Source organism: Haliotis rubra, unplaced genomic scaffold, assembly GCF_003918875.1.
Source record: "Haliotis rubra isolate DU_JTF1 unplaced genomic scaffold, ASM391887v1 Scf798, whole genome shotgun sequence".
NCBI classification, from domain to species: domain Eukaryota; kingdom Metazoa; phylum Mollusca; class Gastropoda; order Lepetellida; family Haliotidae; genus Haliotis; species Haliotis rubra.
Genome location: NW_025767521.1, coordinates 9,209 through 34,809, shown reverse-complemented (window position 1 = coordinate 34,809; position 25,601 = coordinate 9,209). Strand labels below are relative to the sequence as shown.

The following is a 25,601-nucleotide window of genomic DNA, read 5'->3' as shown; positions in this document are numbered from 1 at the left end:
CCTCACTCAAACTCAATTGTGTATTTTGCCATTTCCCATTTACGGTTAAAATATAATAAAGTTCAAATTTTGGTTTACATGTTTGTTAGTTATGTTTGATCTCTAATATGAGAAACGAAAAGAAAGACTGCAAGTTGCCAAGTTCATGTGCTGAAATCACATTTATTGAGTATTTACAAGAAATCAAGCGTACTTGTACGCAATGACTTAATAGGAATTGAGTTTTGAAATAATTATTTGCGTAATTTACGCAGATATGCAGCTTATCTGTACCATTGCTGTCCATTATTCTCATTTAGGCGTTAACTTGTCGTTGCCCTCATAGTCAGGACACTTTGTAAAATTAGATTACGGCCACAAGCAAAGGGTCATTTTTAAACGTAGCCATAAACTAATTTTGCAAAGTGTTCTGAGATGAGGTAAACTGCTTCTGAAGGGGCTCATCCTTTCGACAGAATCTATAGATATTATGCACGGCCATTAAACTAATGTTTTGACTTTTAGTTCAAACTAGCGGATACTTGGTCAGTAATTGTTCATTTAACGCCGCACGCATCAGTCCTCCTGCTCTTTGACTGTACTGTATAGATGATCGAATATCCAGGGGATGATATCATGAGCATCGACCTAGGAAATTCGGTCACGAAGACAATCACCAAGTGGGCGAGCCAGTTAATCGCCTTGGTGACAAAGGTATTTTCTTGTTATCTGATTGATTTTATGGAAATTTCTCTTATTTGCTCTCGTTACTTCAAGGTTTTTTTTCAAAATCTTTACTTTTTCAGTATTTTCTTCGATTAAATTCTCGTGATTTCAATCATTTTCTCGAAATTGCATGTTTGAAAAAACAACAACATGTTAATATCAAAGTAATGATAAATGCCCGAAATCAAGGAAACGAAAAATAGTATTCGAAATTTTAAGAAAGAAAAAATACAGCGGAAAAAAGTATGCTACAAACGTCTCAGCGTTAGGCTTTGTATACAAGATAAGATGTGCGGGGCTTTTGTCTCCATGTCACAAACATCTGATCCTTGGTTAAATGCGTCTGATGGTCAAGTCTCTCAGACACAATTTCCCATGGGGCGTAGTTATATAAGGTCATTGATGAAGCACAGCAGAGTGTGATATGAATACCACAACTGTCGTAAACGTTTTGTCGATTAGATGCAGCGAGGATTTATCTTTGAGTGGTACATTTAATCTCCGATTATTTTGTCTGCTTGGCCCCGATCATGACCATGGGCCAGACACTGAATTATGTACAGGCATTAGTTGTTGATGTCGACATCCGTCTCAGACCTATTACTTATCATTCACAATGGCTCTTAATGCACAAACGTTGCTTTGACTGAAATGTGTGCAAGCATTAGATGATATTATCTACATCCCTCTCAATGTTTGGTGTGCAGAAAACCACTTACTCTTAAATGTCGCAGAAACAAAGGAACTGATAATTGACTTTCGGAATAAACCTACAGGAATGCTTCCAGTGATAATCAACGGTGAATGTGTTGAGACAGCGTCGGAGTATAAGTATCTGGGGAACCTTCATTGACTGTAAGCTGAACTGGAACACTAACACTGAAGCCCTATACAACAAGTGTCAACAACGTCTTCATCTCCTGCGTAAACTGAGATCTTTTAATGTTAACCCATCTGTGATGTCATCATTTTATGCAGCATTTATTCAGAGTATTTTAACATTTTCCTTCCATTATTGTACGGGTCTCTCTCAGTTCATCTCAAACCTAAAATAGACAGAATTATTAACACTGCATGTAAAATCGCTGGAGTCAGATTTGAATGTTTATCCTCAATATATGAGCGGCAAATCGTGAATCAAGCTGTCAAAATTATATCTGACCCAACTCACTACTTAACTTCGGAATACAATTTCCTCCTTTCAGGCCGCCGCTACAAAGTTCCAATTGTGAAAACTAAGAGAACCCGTACATCCTGTATTCCAAGTACCATATGTCTTTTAAACAAATGTGAAGATACTTAAATCAATGAATTTATGTAAATATGTTTTGCATCTCTCTGATGTGCCAGTAGCTCTGCTAATGTAACACAAATTCTTGAAAAGGCGTTAAAGTATTATTCTAGTCTATTCTTCTAAGATCCGGTTTAGAATTGATCTTCAGTAACCCATGCCTGTCGTAAGAGGTGACAAACATAATCGGGTGGTCAGACTCGCTGACTTGCTTCACACATATGGTCGTATTCCAATTGTGAAGATCGCTGCTCATGCTGTTGACCACTGGATTGTCTGGTTCAGATTCCATTATTTAGTGGCTACCTTCATATAGCTGGTATATTGCTCAGTGCGGCGTAAAACTAAACTCACTCACTCAAATGTTACCTAATACATGATGCAATACTATGTAGCACAACTACACCAAAATCATCGAATCATACATATGAATGTAACACATGCAAGGATACCAACACAATTCGAACGTCAAAAGAAACAGGAAGTAATAATGCACCGGATGAAAAGGGAGATAATAGTTGCTTGACGTGTAAGCCACAAGAAAATATGACATATTTTTTTATTAAAAATGCATGTGTAAAAATTAGTACATTGACATTAGGATATTACTTCGTGGTTAATCACATATTTGTCGTTGAACTTTTCAAAAGTTTAACTGCTGCTCAGGAAATTCAACCTCTAATTTAAATTATAGCACTCTCTTGTGAATTTTTCTAAGATGTAAATAAAAACTGGATAGATTACCACAAATGTTATCAGCTAATTGCATCGTTTAGAAACCAGAATCATGCCTATGTATCACAAACTCTGTTTAGCTCTATGTACCCTGTATTTAACTGCTGAATCGATCTCACAGTCAGCGATGCTTCAGTGGTGGCAGTGACGTCCTTCTTAACGGGATTTCTTCGTGTTTCATTACCAAATCTATTGGAAACCATTTCTGATATGTTCTAAAAACACATCCGCAGATTTTGCTAAAGAAAATTTGAATTAATGTTGCATTTTAACCATAAAGTGATTATTAGCTGAGGGTGTTTCTGTTTCTTTGGGAATAAGGGATAAAGTTTACTTTTTATTCTGATGCTAGAGGCTTACGAAACACAAGGTGAATATCCTCGACAAGGTATTTTTTTAGATAAGTCCATGTTTAAGACGAGATTCATCATTCAAATAGCGTTTGAAACTTCTTATTAATGCACATAACCTCAAACCTATTTGCACTTTGTAATAACCGGGCCGCTTCACTAATAGTGCTGGCCTACATTTTCGCCTGATTTCTCGGTTTTAATTGTCTTTTCAATCAAATTTAATGAATCTTGTGATTAGTGAGTGAGTGAAAGTTGCTTTCGACGTATTTGCAATTATGCAGCTATTCGCGGCGAGAAATATCGTTTGTCTTACAATTTATTGATTTATGAAATTGAAAGTCCCAACAATCTCAGGCAAATATCACATACTGAGATAAAATTATATATTGTATCATATAATTTGATTTGAATATGCTAATATTGCTAATATTGTTGTAAACGGTTCGGATAATGATTCTTGTTAATGTACGTTACTATTCGCAAACGGTTGAACTTATCTGCATTGTTATTTCTGGAAACCCTTTCTGAGGCGTTCTAGATAGATAGTCTGCCACGAGAGAGAATGATCGATGGCTCAATATCGTTGCCGCGTCAAGCCACTGGTAGTTTCACAGTGAAACTAGTTGTTACCCTCCTAGGTGCTGTGAGTTCTGGTGAAAACAGGTTTATAAGTCGGCATCCCATATTATACTTTGGCATGACTGTTATGTGAGGTTGCACTACCAGTTCGCCATATTAACTAGCACACACATGCTCATGCACGTCTGTATGTAAGTGGGGGTGGTGGGGGAGGCTAGTGGTTACAGTGTTCGCTCGTCACGCCTAATACCCGAGTTCGATTCCCACATGGGTTTAATGTGTGAATCCCATTTCTTGTGTTCCCCGCCCCTAGAATATTGTAAAAAACGGCGCAACACTAAACCCACTCCCCCTTTTTCTGAAACCATATTGAACGCTGCGACATTAAACCCCATTTCGTCTGAATTTTTGACATAGCAATACAGAAACAGTCGCAACTTCTGCCGCCTTTTTCATTATGTAAACAAACCAAACACGACGAACCCGTGAATTTCCGGGTTCGAATTGGTCTTCAGCAACCAATGCTTGTCGTGAGAGGCGACTAGCGGGGTCATCCTCTCTGACTTGGTTGACACATACTATTGTTTCCCAGTTGCGTAGATCGATGCTCTTGCTGTTGACCGCTGGATTGTCTGGTCCAGAGTAGATTATTTACTGACCGCCATAATATATGGAGTATTGCTGAGTGCGCCGTTAACCAACGTTAAGCGCATCTCATAACTTTCATGATTTCAAAAATATTTATCACTGTAGGCAAACAATAAAAAGTGTCACTTGTTATGCTTGGTAGAATGTCCTATTTGAATTTGTTTTACTAAATCTGAACGAACGAACGTACGAACGAAAATAAAACAATGCATGAAGCCTTGAAAATTCCTTGAAATATCAATTCTTAAGTGCCAAAAACTCGACTCAATATTATTACTACCGACGTCTTATGTCGGAATAAGCAAGCATTTTACCGAGAAAAAAATGTTTCCTCCAAATAATACGTTCTCTACTCAGTATCAAAAGTGAGTGAGTGAGTTAAATTTTATAGTTTAAATTTATTTCCGCCATATCGTTGGATATAAATAGAAACAAAATATGGAAATAATACAATACAATATATAAATACCTGTCGACAAAGGACAATAACGCAACTTGATCATTACAGACAGAGATGTATCAGCTGCGGCTTCTCAATGGGCTCTCACCATTGAAACAACATTGCCCAAGTCTAGAACACGCTCACGCACACTGGAATGCTCAATACCAGCACTGGTATGTTTAAGAGCCTTATAAAACATTTCAGTGATCAGTTGAAAACAGCATCAGAAACATAGTGAGTGAATGAGTGAGTGAGTGACTGAGTATGGTTTTAGCAATATTCCAGCAATATCACGGCGGGGGACACCAGAAATGGGCTTCACACATTGTACCCATGTGGGGAATCGAACCCGGGTCTTTGGCGTGACGAGCGAACGCTTTAGCACTAGGCTACCCCACCGCCCCATCAGAAACATAGAGGGATGAATATATCGGTTTCATTGTGATGTGCGAAAGAGATAAATTCTTTTGGTAATCCTCGAAGTTCGTTACGATAGTTTGTGCAGCGATACATGACGGGGACTGATGAACAGCTATTACAAACCAGGATATTGAGTCTTATACAGTTTGTGTTTACTCAAGACAGATTAAATGAGTGAATGAGAGAGTGGGTGTGGTTTTACGCCGGCTTTTAGCAACAGTCCAGCAGTATCATGGCGGGGGACACCAAATGAGCATCACACATTGTACCCATGTGGGGAATTGAACCCGGGTCCTTGGCGTGACAGGCCAACACTTTAACCACGAGGCTGAACAGGAAAGGAGAACGTGACGCAGTTTATTGATGCTGCACAAAAAGGTTTTAGTCTGCGAGTCAATTATTTTTTACTTTTGTTCCAAACTCAGATTTTCTGTATCAGAAATGGAAATGTATCTTCCTGAAAGCATTGCAGCTGAAATGTGAAGACTAAAAGCATAACCATTAATGAGTGAGTGAGTGAGTGAGTGAGTGAGTGAGTGAGTGAGTGAGTGAGTGAGTGAGTTAATTTTTATCGTCACATCGGCAATATCTCAGCCATATCGTCACGAGAACATTTTTTAATTATATTAAAGATGATTAAAGTTAGAAATTAAAAAACCTGTTTACGAAGAACAGTAAAACTATTAGTGTATCACAGATATCCATTTAAAACTAGCAATTAAATCTAAAATATTGGAACTATAAATGACAATACAATATGAAAACAGGCTGTAGATTGCTAACGACTGAAGGTAGATCACCATACTAGGGACCATGGGGATAACCATTAATGAATTACTGAAAATTACAGACGACAGACGTATGGGCTTGGTTGTTCTTATCATTCAGTCTCCAGGATGTTGCACCGTTCAGTAACAGGGATCTGCACACAGCTCAGTCGTATATGCCGAAGTCAAATGATGCACCAGTTTAGATGACAAAGACATTATAGGTCTGATCATTATTTTGTTCAGCCGCTGGTTCTGATCAATCAGTTCTCGCAACATGCAGCTTAAAATGCCATCTCATTCTGATGGGTGATCCGATAGGAAGAGAGCATTGTAAACTGAATCTACAGTCCTTTTGACGAACATTAGTGCTTCTGAAAGCTTATGTCACTTACACTCTTGATATATACTACCCATCAAAAGTTTAGACTCACTTAAAACTATATATAGCTATTGATATTGGTATTTTTATGATCGATATTTTATCAGTGTGTCAATAAATAGATCATTATTCATTATTTCAAAATTTATGTATGTATGAATGTATGTATGTATGTATGTATGTATGTATGTGTATGTGTGTGTGTGTGTGTGTGTGCGTGCGTGTGTGTGTGCGTGTGTGTATGTATGTATGTATATGGATACATCGAAGATGAAATTCTCCAATAACTTGGGGGAACCAACAGCAAACCTTATGCAGATTAACTGCACGAGGAACATGCATCAAATAGCTGAAAAATATGTGCATGACCATGAACCTGCCCTTTAAGTTAGAAGTACAAAGTCATTGGTTACTTATACGGTGGGTCAATAGATCTGTTTCCAGATAAAAGAAGTGTCGCGCTCACATTTCAGAAATGACCTCGTACATGATTGGTACATCTGACCTGTGACTCAGTGTGATGGTTTAGTAGGTGCAGTGCCGAAGAACTGATAAGGGAATCAATGATGGTTTTGTTAAAAGCAACTTGATCCAGGAGAAAGAATGTGGTGAAGGTCTTGTACGTTTCCATCTTTGTGGAACGGCAGCACGTGGGTCTGCTGCTGACTGACATCCACAAGATCACCTGGATGGAAATTGTACAAAGGAGGAAGACAAAAAAGCTTTTAACGGTTACTCCGAAATGAGTAAGTGAGTGAGTGAGTTCAATTGGCGGGTGACACCAAAAATGGGCTTCACACATTGTACCCATGTGGGGATTCGAACCCGTGTCTTCGACGTGACGAGCCAACGCTTTAACCACTAGGCTACCCCACCGCCCCTGTTTGACCAGAAAGTGTCCCAATGAACTGCTAAATATATCAGTTCATAAATATTACGAGGCAAGATGTTCATGAATAACCTATACCCAAACACCTTTTTATCTATTAGAAATTGTCATGCATTGCAGAAAAAGTTGTTTAACCAACTATCATCATTATAAACATGATTGTTGACAGTTCGCGCGGAGGGGCGCAAGGGAGCAACGGGAATAAACAGGTGCGGAGGGGAGCGTCTCAAAATATATGCTGAATGATCTGTGACTTCGTTATCAGTGGCATCACAGTCAGAGCTGATGGAAATAACAAGCGGTGCGACAGTTGCCTGTTAGAGACCATCACGAGACCAGTAACCTGCTTCAATTTCACTGACAACCTTAGTTACACAGTGTTGCCACATGTAAACAATGATTTTACCCATTTTGTACTTAAAGGTTATTCATGAACATTTTGCCTCGTAATATATACACAGCAAAAAAAGTTAAGCACCCCCTGATTTTTCACAGAGGGGTGAACTTCATGGAAGCATGGTATGAAACTGAGAAAAAGAAGAGAAGCAAAACAAATTTTAATTTAAAGAACAATCATTTGGTCATTTGGAACAGAAGTTTTGTAACGGTATGAGCACTAAAAGTGCATGAAAACACAGAGTGAAATTGAAATGGAATTGCATCCAAAAGACATGTGTGTTGAAGTATCGTCAGTACAAGGTCTTGGGTGTGCCCCCGGTAAAAGCAGATTAAATAAAGTGGATCAGTGTCCCAGGAATCACAAAACATCAGTAACGTGTGCTGCAACCACGTGCCTGAATAACTGCAGCCACTCTTCTTGGCATACCCCTAACCAGGTTCCTTAATTGTTCCATCGGTATCCGCTGCCACTCCTCGTGAAGAACTGCCTCCAGTTCCCCCAGGTTTTGTGGAGGAGGATTCCTTCTTTGTACCCGACGCCCCATGATGTCCCAAACATGTTCGATGGGATTCAAATCAGGAGACATTGATGGCCAGGGAATTCGTGTCACAGCATTATTTGCCAGATGTTGGTTTACAGCATGTGAACGATGAGGTCGTGCATTGTCGTCCATGAACAAGGGTCTTGTGGCAAGTCTGTGGTCATCGAAATGATCAATAATTACAGGATCCAGAACCTCCTGAATGTAGCGAGCGCCTGTGAGTGAACCTTGTATAGTCACCAAATCCAGTCTACAGTCGTAGGAGAAGCCTCCCCAAACCATTACGGATCCCCCGCCAAATGGTACTCTTGGCAAAATGTTCTTGGGGGCAAGACGTGTATTCCTAGTCCTCCATACGCGGGCTCTCCCATCCACAACATGCAGGAGGAAAGGACTTTCGTTGGTCCAGTGTATTCTCCTCCATGATCGTAGGTTCCACCTCTGCCTGTGCTGACACCATAACCTACGCTGACGCTTGTGGTGATTTGTGAGCTGTGGACGCCTGATGACCCTTCTGGCTCTTAATCCAGCAGCTTTGAGGCGGTTTCTCACAGTCTGGTTGCTCAAGCGGCGATGAGGTAACCAGGCCTGTTTCAGAAGGGTGCTTGAACCAAAAGGCTGGCGTCTCACATGCCGTAACAGAGCTCTATCCTCCTGGGGCGTGGTAGCTGTTGGTCTTCCAGAACGGGGAAGGTCCTTTACATCATTTGTTTGCGCATGCTTCCTCACAAGACGGCTTATTACGGTGTAGTGGAATTGAGTTCTTCTTGCAATTTCCTTGTAAGAAAGTCCTGCCCGATGAAGTCCAATGATCTGCCATCTCAATGCCTCGGAAATTCTCCTTCGTGCCATTGCCAATCAGAAGTGCAAAAACAGTGATAATGAAGTCGATACCGATCCTTAAATACCCAATGCTTGTGGTTGTTTGAAACTTTAGTGTGTGCAACACATGGGTGGCGGGATTCACGTGCATGTGGCTGCGTTCGTGAGAGACATTTTCTAATAAGTAACACCTTATTTTATCACCAATATACCACTCTTTGATTTGCCATCATGAGGACTGAAATTTTGTTCCGACATATACCGATAATTCAGCTTTAATTTGAGGGGTGCTTAACTTTTTTTGCTGTGTACATTTCTAAACTGATATATTTAGCAGTTCATGGGAACACTTTACAGTCAAATTTACTCTAGTTGAAGCGAGGATCAGTAATTTTGTGTGTGTACATGTATGTGGGTGCCTTTGTGTGTATGTAATGTCTGTATGCGTGCGCGAGAGCGTGTGTGCATGTGTGTGTCACTCTTTGGTTGAGTGTGTGTCTAAGCTGGATGTCATGGATATCACGCTCAGACACACTTTCGGACACCATACCGATTACTCCTTCTGGTCTCCTCTCTATTCTAAACCAGGGGTTGAAGTATTGTAAAATTACCGCCTCTCCTGAGGGTACGTAAGTCCCGAAACATTTAAAGGAAATTTAAATTTACCAGTTGTTTTAAATGTAGTATTCTTGTCATTTTAATGTTGGCTAAATTTGACTTAAAATCGCCAGCGGCTGAAGGGATGATATAAATCCAGCAAAAGTAATGTAAGTTCCCATGGTCCCTAATTTGGTGATCTACCTTCAGTTGTTGGCGATCTATAGCCAGTTTTTATAATGTATTGTCCAAATAGTGCTATTAGTTTTAACTTTCCACACTAGTTTTAATTGTGATATTCTAGTTGTTTTACTGTCATTCGTAGACAGGATTTTATCATACACATATATTCTATTTCAATGTCAAATATGTTCTCGTCACGATATGGCTGAGATATTGCCGATGTGACGTTAAATAATAACTCACTCACTCACTATTCTAAACCTAAAGTTCGAAAACAACCAGGCAATCGAACCTCGTTCCGTTGTAAACTCTCAAGCCACTAATCCAGGAGACCATGATAGCTCTGGAAAGGACGTTGCTGTGGCCATCAATGCAGCAGCCCAGTTACAAGATCACAGGTCAAGTTAGCCGCGTACTCTAAACACTCTAATGTGGATTAATGGATTGGATGTGGTTGTATATCTCATCAAGCAGGGCAGATGAGCTTCAATAAAATGGAAAGAACCGAAATAAAGTCAATAGTATTTCAGATGTATGTCAATATCATATTTCTACGAGAAACGCAAGAATGTCTAAATGCGCCACAAGCGTCATTACAGAAGCGATGGTCTTGTACCAGGTAAATATTTACAGAGACACGAAAGGTTAACACCCACTGATCATATAAACTTGAATACATCATACATATGTTTGTTTCAACCATCACGTTAAAGTTCTAAAGACGTCACACTATACCACTCTGCCACTCATAGACCGGTGTCGCCACAGAACGAAGTACATGCATGCGTTCAATTCCATTCACTAACTACTGCGTTTACCAGCAGGTATTGCAATATAGGCATAAAGGTACTGTGGTTATATCCTGAGGTATTGCAGTTATACCATACGGTATTGTAGTTCTACGACGACGTCTCGTAGTCATGCTACAATGTATTGCAGTTGTTCCATGAGATACTCTTGTTATACGATAAGAATTTATATGTTCGTGCCATCGGTTGTTAACATTGCTTTTTCACTATTACATATTGTTTATTTGGATTAAATTAGCAATCGGTTGTGTCTGCTATTTTACCACAAACGTATATCAAAATCATTGTTTTCACCATGGTACCAGTAGTGCAAGTACGTTTGGCAATCATATTAATGATTGCATCAACAACACAAAAGTAAGTAGTAAAACGTCACAAAGAGAACCACAATACCTTCAAACCTCTGAATTTGGAAGTGTATGCTTTAAAGATTTAAACCTCCACTTGGTAAGTAACAGCGCAATTGAATTTCCATAGGCCGTATAGAATCTCCAAATCTAGTATACAACCCATGCAAACAGCTCCATACTAAGTATAGCAATGACTAAAAGGCCGACTGGCGGGCGTCCTGGTAGATTCTGAGTCGAGTATACAGTGCCATATAAACAATGTCAAGTTATTTGTCAAGGTCCTAGAGAAAATACTGTATCGTCAGGGGTCATTCCTTTTGGCTGGCGGTATTTGAAGCCAGTTCAAGTAAAACAAGTGTTTGCCACTATGACAATGTCCCCCGCCGCTTATGAAATATTTCTAACATATTTACTACTTTTAATTTTTGTCACTTGGTCACATACAAGATGCCTGAAATGACTGGTGTCTGCATAATCACCTAATGTAGGCTGTCGACACAATTGAAGACATTAGGTGCAATGTTTTATGAGATATTGCGTTTACATAAGTTTGAAAAGTGGTCAAAGTGTCGTGGTGACCTTAACGATAAGGTCAAGATCACCCAAGTCAACTGGTTTCTGCGTAATCCCCAAATGTAGGATGTCAGCAAATATGAAGACATAGGGTACAATAGTTCATGAGATACCGCGTTAGCAAGAATCGGACGTACGTACGGATGGATGGACGCTGCTGAATACATAGTCCCCCGTTTCGCGATGCGGTGGGTGACAATTTCATTTCACTTTGCTCTTCGACGTAACCAGGATTATCAAAAACAACTTAGAAGTCGTTGCAGGCTTATCACGTTCACTTATGCCGCTATTGGTTGAATATACTGAACGTCTTCTCAATGTCTGTGATGATTAGTTTTGGATGAAGTGCTTCAAACTGAATTCGTTTCCTGCTGGGGTGAATTTGCAGACATTTCATCAAGACCTGTATGTGTTCAAGTATCCTTCGCTTGTATGAAGACCGCAACTGCTGCTCAACACACATTTTGACAATGCACCTGAAGAAGGAGAAGGTGTAATTGTACAATTTTAGTATATTTACATTTTGAAACACCAGTATAATAGTATTATAGATGATGGGTTATAATATCCACAGAATCAAACATTCAATGATCGTCACCAATTGTATACACTAGAGGTGGTCCGATTAATTGAAATAATCGAAGATTGGTCGCAGTGACTAAACGACCAAGCAATCGATCATTTTTTCACATAATCGAACACAAACAATTCTAGTACACTTGTTTTCATTAATACTATTTTTCACTAGGTTGGTTTTGTCTTTTACATTTCATAAGCACTACAAGCTCGTTCCAAGTCATGATAGAATATATCTTAAAGACTCTAAGAAAATTGTATTCCTCCATACTAGTCATCCTATAAAGATGTGAAATTTTGCCCCCAAAACACCAAAGAGCTACGTTTTTTTCCTTATTTTTTTGTGTGCACTAACACATTTCATAAATGACGCTCACCAATTATTTTCGATGATTGATCGGTTGTAATGAACCAATCATCAATTATGAGATTTTAACCAATTCCCAACACTAGTATACACATATTCTGTTCTTGGATACTGAGAACGAACAACCACAAAATTGAACCAATTTCCACAAAATCACAGGGAGAAACGCAGATAATATACTTCCACACCTTCAAACAATAGGTAGGATAGGTGCAGCATAAAACAGATACAGTGATTTCTTCTTCACCGGCGAGATGGAAAACAGCGTGTTTAGCGTCGGAGAAATGAACGTTTTGCCCATATTTGCACTCGACAGGTCGACAGAATCGGTGGGGTAAGTGTCATGGTGTGGGGCGAGATATCAAACACACAAAGATCTGATTTAGGGGTGGTTCAATGTCTTGCCATTGCCTTCCCGATCACCAGATCTAAACCCGATAGAACACGGATGATCTCAATCGACGTGTACGTCAACGTCAAAACACGCCTCTGACACTTCCACAACTGACCATCGAATTGCAGGAAGAGTGGGGAGGAATTTGGCAAGAGTGACTTCGTCGACTTATCCAGTAATTGCTGCCAATGGCTGTCATACAATGTACTGACTTTGACGCCATCTTGTGGACTCAGGTAAACAGAAACACAACACTAAAGGCTACTGTGGTGTTGATGAACTCTTTGTCTATAGAGTATGTATTTTCACCCTGTCATCATTGACATTACATGCAATAATTGCTCTTAAACTAGCGAAATAAATTCTTCTAAAAATGGCTTATGCGTTTCTTCGTTCGGAGAGTTTATCTTTATTGTTAGAAACATTAACGCCATCGGATTACACGCGAATATTTATTTCGTTATGTTGGTTAATGTCAAATATGATTACTCTGTTACACACTTCAGTGCGACATGTGTTATGTCTATTGTACCAGCTGGTTGATTTCTTTCTTACTACCCTGGACGTACACCTGCGTCAAAGTCATCGTGTTAGACGTGGTGAAAGACGATTGGCTCTTTTCTTCGGTGTGTGATATGGATTCAACGCTTACGGGTCATGTTTGTGTATACATATAAAAGCCTCAAATTAAATGTCGAGAGCATCCATTAAGAGTTTAAAATATTCTTTGAAAAAGTGGGGAAAATGCATTTTTAATTTACGATTGAAAAAAATGGGAGATATATTGGAGGTTTATCAATGTTGATATGATAATAATGCATGTACGATTTTCACTCAGTAGTGTGTGATTCCACCACGAGGGGTCAGGCATTTATTCAGACGACGAGGCATACTGAGTCTTCCAAGGACCGATTTGGGGAGTCTGTTCCATTCTTCCTGAAGCGGCTAGATTCATCCAGCGTAGTCGGCGGTCCTTGACGTTGATGCACATGTCTACCTATCATGTTCCAGGCGTGTTCGATGGGGAAGATCAGGGCTCATTGCCGGCTATGAGTGAGTGAGTTTAGATTTATCGTCACATCGGCAATATTTCAGCCATATCGTGACGAGAACATTTTATAATTATCATTGCTGGCTATGGAAAACGATAGATGTTGTGTTGACGGAGGTGGTTATTGACGATGCGTGAACGGTGAGCACGGGCTTTGTCACCCTTAAAGACGAAATGACGACCGACATGCCTAGCAAATTTGATAACAAAGGGTGTCAGTACGTTGTCCCGGTGACCCTTCCTTTGCACAACATGAAGAGGGATTCGGTCAGTCATATTGACACCACCCCATACCATAAGTGACCCATCTCCAAATAGATCGTGTGGTCTCACGTTGACGTTGGCGTGGTGTTCACGTTCATTTCCTCGTCGCCAGACCCGACCAAGTCTGTCAAGGAAGTCCAAAGTGAAAACATGACACGTCACCAACGACAAGTCCTCCGGTGTGTACGTGCCTTACACCACTCCCACCTTACAGCCATGTGACGGGTGGCACATTGAGCTGCATGGGGGCAGTTCCTAATCGCCTGACCCGTAACTCGAACACCAGTTGTCTGATACAGATTTGCTGCAATTTGATTGGTCGTTACAGCTCGATTTCGTAAAGCCTGGTTCCTAGGGAAACGATTCTGTACTCTTGTTGTTGACCTTGGACGAACTGAACGTGGTCAATCGTCAACATTTTGGGTTTACTGATATCAGTTCCACAGCGCTAATGGCTGACTTCGAAACATTGAAGGGGCGATGGGGTAGCCTAGTTGTTAAAGCGTTGGTTCGTCACGCCGAAGACCCGGGTTCGAATCTCCACTTGGGTACAATGTGTGAGGCCCATTTCTGGTGTCCCCCGCCGTGATGTTGCTGGAATATTGCTAAAAGCGTCGTAAAACCAAACTCAGTCAGTCAGTCAGTCGAAACATTGAAGGTATTGGTCACTTCACACAGGGTAGCGCCTGTTTGCAACATGCCAATTGCACGTAAACGTCCATCACGTTGCATACCACGCATTGCAAATTTAAACAACACCAAAAACCAAAAACGACTGGAAACAAACACTAACAACAGACGCAAGACAAAGTTAAGAGTCTATGTGAGTGAGTGAGTGAGTGAGTTAAGATTTAAAGTCACATCGGCAATATTTCAGCCATATCGTGACTAAAACTAGTTCTAAATTTGTAATACAGACATATAATATATAAAACCCTGTCAACGAAGGACAGTAAAAATACTAGATAATCACAGCTATCAATATAAAACTAGCGAACAAAGCTAAAACATTCCAATTAAAGAAGACAATACAATGTAAAAATGGGCTATAGATCGCCAACAACTGAAGGTAGATCACCATACTAGGGACCATGGGGACTTACAGTGCCTTTGCTACCTGCATGGACCCTATCTGGATTTACACCATCCCTTCAGCCATTGGCGGTTATACTGAGATTTAGCCATACATTAAAAACACAAAAATACTACGATTAAAAACCTGGTACACTTAAATTGACTAAATGTTTTGGGACTTACGTACCCTCTCAGGAGGACAATAATTTTACGCTACTTCAACCCCCCTTTGAGGGTACAGCCACTAACAATTTCAGTTACTAATTTAAATTACCAATAATAAAATATGTATCTATTTACAAATCAGTCAACAAATCTAATTCTTTTAAAAATGCAATAATTAAATGAGAACTTATATTACTAAAAAGATCCTTCATAGTTCGTGATTTGAAAAAGATATCCCTTTTTGATGGAATATTCAACACAGTCAAGCAAGACATGCTTGACCGTGATTCTTTCATCACAAGGGATACAAAACGGAGGATCCTCACCTTTTAACAGGTATTCATGAGTATATCTGGTGTGACCAATACGACATCGTCGTATGATGACCTCTTCAAATCTGGACTGACAACCCAAGTAGGTGTAACCGATAGTTGGTTTTATTGCATGTAATTTATTAATACCTGCTTGGGTGTCCCACTTCTTCTGCATCAGATCACGGATGTAAGTTCTAATGCAAGCCTTGTAATCAGAGTAAGGAATAAGAAGTGGTGTCACAGATTTGTTGAGTGCTGCCTTAGCAGCAATATCAGCCATCGTGTTCCCAGAAATGCCAACGTGGCTGGGTAACCAACAGAGGACGATGTCGTATTGGCCAGTTGCAAGATCATTATATAATTCTATAATTTCTATTAAAAGCGGATGTTTACAAGAAATATTTTTAATCGCCTGAAGGCAAGAAAGAGAGTCAGAAAATATTATATATTGTTTATATTTAGGGTGTCTATTTATATATTTAAGAGCTGTTAGTATTGCGTTTGCTTCTGCTGTGAAAATTGAACTGTCATTGGGTAATCTGGAAGATATTGTTTTGGACCCAATGACAGTGGCACAAGCAACCGCGCCACCATCCTTGGACCCATCTGTAAATAAGGATTTATATGTATTATATTTACTTTTAATTGATTATATTCTTGTTTATATTGCAATTCATTAGTTTCTGCTTTCTTAAACTTAGTCAGTGTGAGGTCGACCTGTGGCCTAACCAATTGCCAAGGAGGAGAAGAAAGAAGACGGGAAGGAGATATATTTTCCAGGTCAATGCCGGCAGCAGTAATGAATGGCTTAATCCTGAGCCCAAGAGGCGGAACAAGAGAAGATTTCTTGTTGTACAAGTCCTCATAAAGAGGATTAAAGATGCAGTGAAACGCAGGATTAGACTCGTTAGAATATAGCTTGGTAATATACTGTAATGATAATTTTATACGGCGTTGGGTAAGAGAAGGCTCATCTGCCTCGACGTAGAGACTGTCAACAGGAGATGTTCTGAAGGACCCAAGACAAAGTCTCAGACCTTGATGGTGGACTGAATCTAAGAGTTTTAAGTTGCTTTTTTACAGGCTCCACCATATACGATGGAGCCATAATCAAGCTTCGAGCGGACAAGTGATCTGTAAAGGTGTAGGAGCGTAGCTTGATCCCCTCCCACCTTGAATTAGACACGACTTTCAATAAATCGAGTGCCTTCAGGCATTTAGTTTTAGGGATTTAATATGCGGAAGAAAGGTTAAATGGGAGTCGAAAATCAGACCCAAGAATTTGGCCTCTTTGACAACCTTGATGGGAGTGCCATTTAAAACAGTTCTGGGTCTTTATGAGGCTTATATTTTCTACAGAAGTGTAGACAATTAGTTTTGATTTAGAAAATTTAAAGCCGTTTTCAAGACACCATTTATTTATTTTATTTAAACACAACTGCAGTTGCCGTTCAATAGTATGCATATTCTTACCGCGACAAGAAATGTTAAAATCATCCACAAAAAGTGATCCATCAATGGAATCGTTTAAAACCTTGGATAAACTGTTGATCTTAATGCTGAATAAAGTGACAGACAAAATACTGCCTTGTGGGACACCCTGATCCTGATTGTAATGGTCAGACAGGGTTGAACCCACTCGGACTTGAAATTGTCTGTCTTTTAAAACTGTGATATAAAAGGGGTAAACGACCCTTAAACCAAAAATCATGTAAATCCTTTAAAATGCCATGCTTCCAGGTGGTATCGTACGCTTTCTCGAGATCAAAGAATAGCGATACTGCATGTTGTTTATTGACTATTGCATTTTTGACAAAGGATTCTAATCGTACCAAATGATCAATGGTACTACGATTTTTCCTGAAACCACATTGAATATTTGTTATGAGATTATTGGTTTCAAGATACCATGTTAATCGATTATTTACTATTCGTTCCATGGTTTTACAGACAAAACTCGTTAAAGAGATTGGTCTGTAATTAGACGGATCAGTATGATCCCGGCCAGGCTTTGGTATAGGGACTACAATGGCATTACGCCACGAAGGTGGGAAATTCCCTGAAGTCCATATTGTGTCAAAAAATATTTAGAAGAGTTTCCAAACATGATTCCGGTAAATGCTTCAAGAGCTGATAGTGTATATTATCAGCTCCTGTTGCTGTGTCATGAGCTTGCTCAAGGGCAGTGTGGAGCTCATGTAATGAAAATAATTCATTATAGTCTTCGCCATTGTCCGAGTTAAAATTTATTCTCTTCTTCTCCTGTTGTTTCTGATATTGTTGAAATTCAGGGACGTAATTTGACGAAGAAGAGTGTTTGGCGAGTGTTTCACCAAGCTTATTGGCAATGTCAGACTTACCAGTTAATATATTGTCACCATCCTTCAGATGGTGAACAGTAGATTTGGAACCTTTGCCCTTAATTCTTTGGATCATGTTCCACACCTTTGAAATCGGTGTGCGTGAATTTATTTTAGAAACATATTTCCTCCAAGACTGACGCTTATTCTGTTTAAATGTACGTCGAGCCTTGGCATTGAAATTTTTTACTTTATTCAAATTATGGACAGTAGGATGTCGCCGAAAATATTTTTCAGCTTTCTTCCTGCTCTTTCTGGCCTGTTTACATTCATTATCAAACCATGGCTTGCGAATATGTGGAACTGCAGAGGACTTAGGTATAGTTTGGTCAGCAATGTCATTGAGTAAATCGGAAAACAACTGTATCGGATCTTCACTGTTCGCAAAAACATCATGTTTTAAGTGATCAGCACATAATGTCTCATAAAATGGCCAATCAGCCCTGGCGAAGTTTCGTCTCGATAAAGGTGGATCATCACCAGGACTGATTGTCTTGAGAATGGCAGGGAAGTGATCACTCCCACATAGATCATCATGTACCATCCATTCGAATTCATTATACAAGATGGAGTCAGCAAGTGATAGATCCAGGGAAGAATATGTTCCCGTAGCTGGATGTAAATAAGTGGCTGAGTCTTCATTAACAATACATAAATTATTATCGGAAATGAATTCCTCAAGGATTTTACCTTTAGTGTTGGTATGGACACCTCCCTAAAGTGGGTTGTGTCCGTTAAGATCGCCCATGATAACACATGGCTTAGGGAGTTGATCGTACAGATTTTGAAGATCTGTCTGACGGAGATTAGTAGAGGGAGGGATATATAAGCTGCACAATGTCAGGGCAACGTGCAGAGTCAGGCGAACAGCAACCGTTTGAAGATCCGTATTTAGAGTGACAGGGCTATGAATAACGCTGTGATGTATCAAAATAGAAGCGCCTCCAGTTGCTCGATCTCCCGGAGGAGAAAAAGAATGATAAGCATTATACTGTCTCAGATTAAAAGTATCTGTATTATTAAGATATGTCTCTTGGAGACAGAATGCTGACGGGTGATGATCTTGTATGAGTAATTGTATCTCGTTGAAGTTATGTTTAAGCCCTCTGCAGTTCCATTGAATTATATTGGCCAATTGACTCATGGTGGCTCAATTGGCGATCTTTCACGAGAATGTGAGGGGGGTAAGCCCCTCTGCTTATCCTGTGAATACAGGGTGACCTCCATGTCTAGAGGCCCAAAAGTGTTCTGTAAAGGAACCTCTAAAGGTAAAGGTACGACAGTTGTTTCTTTCCTAGTTAATTTTTTCCCTTTCTTCTTTTTCACTAGATCAGTGGCTGGCTGTGATGACACTATTTGCGAAGCAGTCATCTGTGATGACTCAGACTGAATTTCGGTCTGAGACTCAGACGTTGACATAGTTGATGAGGCAGTAGGTTTTTTAGGTGGGGAAGAAGGTTTGTTAGAAGAAAACACAGGTCTGTCTGACTTGACCCAGGTCAAGTCAGTCTAACATGCAGCTGAGGACATTGCTACAGAGCGTTTAACTGCAGCGGAATATGTGATGTTTGATGGAGTTGAAGATTGACTGGTGAAAAGGTTTTTGGCTTCAAAATAGGAAAGGTTTTGTTCACATTTTATTTTCATTATCTTAGATTCCCTTTGATATTCAGGGCATGACCTAGAAGAAGCAGGATGCGTCTCCTTACAGTTGACACACTTGGGATCATTCTCGCAGCCTGTGCCGTCATGGTGATCTCCACAGCGATAACATACTGCAGGATTACGGCATGAGTAAGTCCCATGACCAAACTGTTGACATTTATAACACCGGAGTGGATTGGGGACATACACATCCACCCCGATATTGAAATAGCCTGCTTTTATAGATGCTGGAAGTGAAGAGCGAGAAAAGGTCAAGAGATAAGTATTGGTTTTTGTAATAATGCCCTCTTTCTTAAAGGTGAACCTTTTCACTGCTGAAACGCCCTCATCCTGTAATTCTAAAGCAATGTCCTCCTCAGACATATCAGCGAGGCAACGTGCCCTGTCGCGGATGATGCAACGGCAAGAGTTTAATGTCCTGTGTATGGAGACACCAACCTCTACATTTGCAAATGTTTTGATGGACAATAGCTTTTCAGATTGTTGTTGCCTTAAACATTCGACCAAAAGTGAGCCACTACGGAGACGAGTAACATTTTTCACCTCTCCGCAAATACCAGAAATAGCCTTTGAAATGGCAAATGGATTGAGTTTGAGAGGAAGAAAGTCCGAAGCCTCAATAACAAGAAATCTAGCCCATGAGTCACTGTTAGAAGACACATGTCCAGTAGAGAGATCTAATTCCTCTAAGCGTCTCTTTTTTTCATTTCTAGTAGAACCAGATAGTGGAAGTGCCATGATGAAAGGAAAAATATTCAGCACCCCTGCTCCCCACCCACCACGGAGTGTCGACAAGGACGATGTCAAGATGCACCGGATCTCCAAGATGCTGACACCAGGGATACAGGGGTGTTATACTCCAGAGAATATGACGTGAACAGCTGTATTTGTCTACCAATTCAATGCCAAACTGGTTCAGAAAGTGAACAAGAAATTGAAGACATACATTATTCAGAGGTCAACATCACCAGATTGGCCCATGAGCCACCGCCTTCTGGCATAGGACTCTAGGCAATATAGTATAATAAAAAATTATACAATAGAAATCGAAGTTACCAATACCCAATAACAAGTTCAATGTGCAAAAATAGTCACCATGCACAGGGTTTGGCGTGACCAGCCGATTGATAGAACCGGGCCAGTTCTATCACCCTTCTAGGTGAAGTAAGGGCCGAAGTGGTGTGTTGGGCAACAGGAACACGGTTCCAGGATCCTATTGCCCTCAACCACCAGAATCCCGTCCTCCACCGACACAGGGGCGCAACCCACGGCAAATGGGTTGGTGGACCAAATATCCCCCCGGGTCCACAACGGGGGGTCGAAGGGCGCTTAGCGTTACCCAGCACCCACCACGAGGAGGTGGCCCTTCATGGGTGCCCAAGAGTCTATGTACAGTGATTTATCGACCTTCTTGAAAACCGTCAAAATTAAGAATGACACCCCATGCACGTGTACGGGCTACAGCGTTGTGCACGTGCATCCCATGCGTTGTGTTCAGGGCAGTATTAAAAAGAAATGGTTGTGCGTACATTAGATGTCTGTCTTCGAAAAGTTTGTTAGCGCTTATACTACCGATTTAAATTGAAAGTTCAGTTTCCCCTGCATAATACGTATTTGTGTGAGTGTGTGAAAAAAAAGCCATATAGCTCGATGTGCATCCGATAAGAGATCCTATTTACAATTCTGCTCAAATTATCAGCCACCTTAACCAGATTGAATTACATGCGAGACATTGAAAACCTTCAAGACGAGATCAGAATTTGCTTGAGCTGATTACCTTAGCGACTGTGTGGGTTCAAATAATTGCTTGTTCCATTTTGTTCTCTAACGTCTACCGATCGCCCGCTTAGATATAGGAGTAGCAATGTGGCAAGTACAGCTGCACTAGAACCACTGTCTAAAACGTGAATGGATTCATTGAATGTATTGCCAACCATTCTATATCCCTACGTTTAAAACGGAGGTAAAACAAGGGAGTATATATTTTTGTGATAGACAAAAGAATAAAACTGTAAACATATACCACATTTTCGGATTTTACATCCGCGGTAGTATTATAGTAATAGTACTCTCATAATGAGGCATATAATCTACAACAACCGAAATGTCAAATCACCTCAGCCACCTATGTTTCGAATGATTCTGTGACAGGATGAGTGAGTATAGTTTTACACCGCACACAACAATATTCCAGCTATATGGCGGCCGTCTGTAAATAATCGAGTCTGGACCAGACAATCCAGTGATCAACAGCATGCGCATCGATCTACGCAATTGGTATACGATATGTGATCCCGTGATCCCTTACGACCAGCATGGGTTACTAAAGATCAATTCTAACCTGCATTTTCACGAGTCGTCACAGGATGACATGAGTATAATATAAACCTTTTATAAGAAAGGATAGGATTTTTATTAAAAACAATGTTGTAGGATTTTATGATGTTTTTTCAGTCTCGCATTCAGTCTATATGGTCCCAGTAGATATAGTGTTGCACAACGTACATATTCTATCCTTGATGTATCTCTAACCACCTATATTTAAATCAGTGAATGTCCAAACATTCCACGAACCTGGTGGTAAACAGCGTAAAACAACACAATAAGTTATGCCACTAAATGTGATACTACACGATAGAGCTTCCTTGGAATCAGTGGACCTGCCAGCCTGCAAGGCATCCTAGACTGATTAACGACGACTTATTCCTGTTGATTCCGACGGGGTAAAGACTCCATTTCCTTTCCCTGACAAAATGCTAGTGGTCTTGTTTGTGTTATTTGCGAAAAATTACAGTTTGATTTCAGTATGACGGATTTTTCACAGCCTTCTACACAGCCTGACAAGACATTACATTCCCGTTTCAAAGATATGATTTAGGGGTGGTTAAATGTCTTGCCATGGCCTTCCCGATCACCAGATCTAAAACCCGATAGAACACGGATGATCTCAATCGACGTGTACGTCAACGTCAAAACACGGCTCTGACACTTCCACAACTGACCATCGCATTGCAGAAAGAGTAGGGAGTAATTTGGCAAGAGTGACTTCGTCGACTTATCCAGTTTGTGCCGAGACGGTGACGAGCAGTAATTGTTGCCAATGGTTTGTCATACAATGTACTGACTTTGACGCCATCTTGTGGACTCAAGTAAACAGAAACACAACACTAAAGGCTACTGTTGTGTTGATGAACTCTTTGTCTATAGAGTCTGTATTTTCACCCTGTCATCATTCTTTTCTTACTTTCGAACTGATTTGTACTTTCTGCTGAGGGCGAAGGTGTCCAGCCACTTTCGATCCTCAGTCCGTTTCAACGAACACTGAGGTGCCGGAAACCTCACACATCTGTATGAAAATGAAGTGACCCTAATACCTGTTGTTGTCACTCAGCTGTTACTCGGACACCTTTACATTAGCCGATGGAGACCTAAAGAAAAGTCAATTTGTAATGGCATTGGTTCATTCTTGGTACAAATTGGAACTTAATTTGTAAAGCTCTTGTAGAGGTACAGAAAATGTCGTCTGCTAGCAAGTAAACAAAGGGGATAACTCTTCACAAACTAATGAAAAGGATTAGCAGGTTGTCTCTCTTGAATGAAACCAAGCACTTGATAGCTGGTCAAGGTTGTTTATACTAGAAATCCAATTAAACATATTCCTAAAATTCTCAATAATTTCTGGTCATACTATATTTCGATGCCAAGTATATAACGTTAACCGATACCCACTGTGTGTATTGATATACCAACAGTGAATGATGACACGTTTTATAACGCTCAAATCTCCATGCTTAATAGCTTGTAGTAAGAAGAAAGGGAAGGCATGGCTACTTATGTCCCATTTGTAAGTTCAGAGAATATGTATATGCTTTTCCTGTAACGGGGTTAACAGTGTCTAACTGAGGATTTACACCAGCTGGCCCGAACGGTTCAATCTTATTCTTCAACAAAACATAACGATTTCCCTGCTATGCGAAATAAGTTCAGTAGACGGATACCTCAGCGGTAATCCCAAAGTCACTAAGTCCATTTAATTGTAGCGACCAGTCCCTCACTAATTACCAGCAAGCTCCAACCCACGAACGCGCACGAGAATCATAGAGTCATCGTGTATTACGTCTAGTGTTTACCATAGTTTAAAGGAAAGTCGATTTGAGCAACGAATTTTGGTAATTATCCGGTAACTAAAGAGCCAGACATTCGAAGCCAGGCATTAACAGGGTAAAATAAGGACAAGGATCTGTCTGCTGTGGCATCTCAATGGGCTAGCGCTATAACACCGACAGTAGACAATGCTATAACACTCTGTCTTTCTCTCTCTCCCCTCACACCCACACTCGCACACACGAACGCACGCACTACTAAAACTGGAAGGTTTGCAACACTTACACTTCAGCGGTTCAGTGAACCTACAACTTGACTCATTTATTGGTGTCATTCTTGATATGCAGATGTGGTACATTGTTTTGCAAGTCAAAATTTCGACTCTGTAGCTTGTGTGATTATACATGACGGGGACTGATGAACAGTTATTACAAATCGTGAGATTTGAGAAGTCGTATACACCGTTTGTGGTCACTCAAGACAGACGTCATGTCAATCAAAGAAATAAAAGTGCAGTTCATCTTTTGAAATTCCTAATAGTTTCTAGACACTGCGGCGCAGTACAGATCTACCACGTGAATTCCTCATTCTTCACGTTTGTTTCTGTCACTGTGCCTTGATAAAGAAAGAACGTATTTGTGAGCACTACTGAACTGACAACAGCTCTCAAAGGACAGGACGAAGTTTATTACTGTCGAGCAATACGTTTCAGCCAAAGAATATATTCTCATACGTCCCAAACTCAAAAATTTGAAAACAATATTTCAGACTGTACGTATCAGAAATAGAAGGTGTATCTTACAGAAATCAATGAAGTTAATACATAATTAAACAAGGTATATCCATTGTCGCATTTAAGGAAAATGACATACCACAGACGTGTAGGGTTTTCTGTTTAAAGGGGCATTGGTTAAAGTTGATGTTATCCAATGCTGCTCCGTACACTAACAGGGATGTCAGCTGCACACTTCATAGCAGTAAATGTCGCAGTCACAAGATGTAGGATAACAAATATCGGTCTGGTCATATTAAAAAAATATACACCTGTGCATTAATTAAGCACCACCCTATTTTGAAAACAAGATGTGATGCTACAGAAACGTTAGGGTATAGCCATTAATGTAATCAATGTATAGTTAAAGAAGCTTTATCCACTGACAGTTTTACAAATACCATAACCTATTCTATTCTTTATGAAAGAATATGTTGATAAAAATGTGACGGGACTGAATTTTTACCCAAATAAATATTCCTCTCCTGCTCAAACTACACAATTAAAATTAAGTTTTGACTAAAATAACAATTCTGTTATATACCAAGATGACATTTACATTAAGTGGCTTTAATTATGCATAACCAGGGAAAAACCCGAATCTCAAAGATTCAGACACATTTTTCAACAATTCAGATTGCTAATTGACAAAAACTGAAAAGGCCACATTAATAAGATTTTTGGAATAATTTTTTTATGATTTTGAGTTTATTGTAATGAATAAACACTTCTCCTTGCCGGATACTGATAATTACAGCTATCAGCTGTTTGTTTTGTTTGTAAAAGCAACTTTTACTGCATTTTAAAATGTTCCTTTCTTTTTAGTTTAAATGTGACTTTTCCTAAATCTTCGTTTACAAACGTTCATCCATTCACAATAAATAACGAATTTATAGGCCACACAACAATCAATTATTACCTCAACTTTTCAAAATCAGGTAACTTGTTTTAGGACAGAAAAACACCTCTTTTAAATATAGGCAATTATCCTAATTAAAATGCATGGTAA

General features: G+C 39.9%; 1 long non-coding RNA gene across 1 annotated transcript; it reads left to right on the top strand.

Moving 5' to 3' along the window:
• Positions 1 to 1,964: 1,964 nt before the first annotated feature.
• On the top strand, positions 1,965 to 25,153 carry LOC124261346. Its single transcript, XR_006894297.1, has 3 exons — positions 1,965 to 2,108; positions 15,037 to 15,046; positions 25,141 to 25,153. It is a non-coding gene; the product is annotated as an uncharacterized LOC124261346 (long non-coding RNA).
• Positions 25,154 to 25,601: the final 448 nt, after the last annotated feature.